Source organism: Dendrobium catenatum, unplaced genomic scaffold, assembly GCF_001605985.2.
Source record: "Dendrobium catenatum unplaced genomic scaffold, ASM160598v2 fragScaff_scaffold_456, whole genome shotgun sequence".
NCBI lineage: Eukaryota > Viridiplantae > Streptophyta > Magnoliopsida > Asparagales > Orchidaceae > Dendrobium > Dendrobium catenatum.
The window spans coordinates 528,344-531,658 of NW_021318918.1; positions in this window are offsets into that span (position 1 = coordinate 528,344).

Below are 3,315 nucleotides of genomic sequence, written 5' to 3' on the forward strand. Positions count from 1 at the left end.
TCTCTCTCTCTCTCCTATAGGTTTTCTCAGGTCAAGACAATAGCCAAGGATGTTCAAAAACATTGAACAACATCTCTTAAATAGAAGAGATTTAAAGGAGCTCATTAATTGCAAGTTGCCGACTTTATCGTTCAGGACGATATGTCAATCGTCATGGCCGATTAGTATAAATCTCATAAGATCGGCCAGAGCATCACCCTGAATGCAAACTGGATGATTAAAAATTTTCTTGACCATCCCGGATGATATCACGATCGTCCCGGCCGATCAGTTCAAATCAGAGGAAAATCGTCCAGGGCATCACCCTTAATTTGAGCTGTTCGATCCAAATCAGCCAGAGCATCGCCCTGAATTTGTACTGGCCGATATTTATCATCTAGGAGCAACCAAGGGTTTTTTAATGGATCGTCCGGGCAAATCTTGCGATCATCCAGGATGATGTGATCGTATCAATTATCCTTAATTACTCCCATGATTGCCGGATCAATTTAGGCATAATTATACATATCGTCCAGGCCGATAAAAGAATCATCCTAGCTGATTTCAAAAAATATAGAATACTTAAATTGATCATGGCAGCAAATTCTTTCTGTATAGAGCATATCGTCCTGATCGATACAGGTATCATCCAGGCCGATCAGTTAATTACGACTGCCTTAACTAAGAAATCCTGATTAGATCTTCTATTTTGAACTCGATCATCCAGGACGATATAAATATCGTCCGGGGCGATGTGAGTAAAAATGCAAGTTCTAAATCTCTCAAGTGTGTGTGTGTAGGGTTACTTAACATCAGTCACTTCAAACAATTACAATTGACTCAAGAAAGAAAGAAGAAAATTACAAACTGACTCAACCCTAATCTACCCAGTATTGAGCTGATTCCGATTTTCGTCCGATCTTTGAATCCTGGAAATGTCAGTAGTAAAGGCAGTCGAAAAGAAGCAAGTGTGTTTGCTAATCATCAAAACATAATTCATGGAATCTGCAACAATCTCCGACTTTTTGATGATGGAAAACACTTTGACAATTAATCCAAAAATAGTATTGTAAAACATGGAATTAAAAGTGCAAGTATACAAAAGAACCCCTCTCCCCCTTTTGACATCTGAAAAATGAGGAGGAAACTAAGAAACAAATCAAAAGACCTTTTTTTTAATTTTTAACCAAGGCATGAACATGATGTAGTACTCCATGTGATTGATTTGTAAAAAATTTGTGAGCTAATGAATCAACATAAAAAAAAAATCCATAAAATGGTATAATATCCGATCATGATTACCCTCAGCTCGGACTTTCTTTTAGGGTAGAATTTTCTTTGGAAATCAATGACCTAACTCAAAGAAATCAATTGGATAGAAAAAAGGATCCATTCATTACTTGTTTCTAGAAAAAATCTCTTATAGAATAATGAACCAAAGTGAATTTGTCACAATCGCAAAACAATCAAAATCAATCCTTTGATATATAAAATCTTCTAAGTTTTTAAAAGATTTAAAAGGAGAGGAGAGCTTGCTTTTGGTGGGCTCATTTTATGCCTCTTGTCAATTGATACACTTTGTGTATATATATCTATTTTTAATTTTGGCGTCATTGCGCATCTTTTGTTGGCATCATTGGCCAAATTTTTTATTTTTTTTTTGCAAGCTTCATTGTCTTTCCAAAACTTTTAAAAATAATCTTAGTTGTGAGTATATCTTCAAGATATTATAGAATAGGAGCTCTCTCTCTAACATAGGGAAGAACAATTTACAAAATAGAATCAATAACCAATGACAAGAGTAATGAGGAATCTTGATGTGCCAAAAAGTCTTTGATCTTTATAAATACAAGATAGATTTGCTTTGGAAAGGTTATAAAAGATCTTAATTTCACACCTAATTGTTACTTTGAAATCGATTTTTGATTAGAAAAGAAAATTGTGCCACTAAAATAGATTAGAGAAGAGACACAATTAACGGTATATTTTTACCATATAATAGATTTAAGAGATGTAAAACATTGACTACAAATTTTCAAAACTAAGGACAACGCATACGATATCATTTTAGCGATGATTTTGAAAACCAAATTAGAAGAACATGAAAGTAAAATAAATCAAACAAAAAATGAAAGTAAAGTAAAAAGAAGAAAAGAACAACAAAGAGTAAAAAGAAAAAGCTAATAAAAAATAAAAAGAACAAAAGCAAAAGGAAGAAAGTAAAAGATCAAGTTCATGCATTTATGTCAATCATACCCAATCTGGTCCTTAAAGAGCTGAAAGTGTCGAAGGCCGGTGGTTTAGTAAAGATGTCAGCCAGTTGATTTTTAGTTGTCACATGGTGTAAATCAATGTCTCCCTTATTCACATGATCTCTAATAAAGTGATGCCTAATGTCAATGTGCATAGTCCTTGAATGTTGAATAGGATTCTTAGAAATTTATATGGCACTAGTGTTGTCACAAAAGATTGAGATGGTACCTACAGGTAATCCTAAATCCAATACCTATTGTTTCGACCAAAGGACTTTGGCCACATAACTCCCCAAAGCAATGTACTCAACTTCAATAGTGGAAAGTGCAACAAAGTTTTACTTTTTACTAGACCATGAGACCAAAGATTGTCCTATGAATTGACAAGTTCCTGAAGTGCTTTTTCTATCCAATTTGCATCCTGCAAAATCAGAGTAAAAAAATCCAATTATCTCAAATGAAGTGCTGTGCCTCGGATACCAAATCCCTAAGCTTTGGGTCCCCAAAAGGTATCTAAAAATTCTCTTAACAGCAGTCAGGTTGGACTCCTTGGGTTCAGCTTGAAACCTAGCACAAAGACAAACACTAAACATAATATCGGGTCGGCTAGAAGTCAGGTAAAGTAAAGATCCAATCATGCCTCTATACTTCTTTTGATCAACAGACTTACCACTTGGGTCCTTATCCAATGGAACACTAGAAGTCATGGGAGTATTAATTGGTTTAGCTTTATCCATCTCATACTTCTTCAAAATGTCCTTTATGTATTTTGATTGATTTAAAAGGTTCCATCATTCAATTATTTTATGCTAAAACCCAAAAAGTAGGATAAATCTCCCATCAAACTCATCTCAAACTCTTTACCCATTGTTTTAGAGAACTCATCACAAAGTTTTTTATTAGAATATCCCAAAAAGTATATCATCGACATAAATCTCAACATTGAGCAAATCATCTCAAACTTTCCTAAGAAAAAGGGTGGTGTCTACGCTTCCCTTAACAAACTCCCTTTTTAGTAAAAATGTGCTAAGCCTCTCATACCAAGTTCTTGGTGCCTGCTTTAACCCATAAAAAGCCTTTTTTT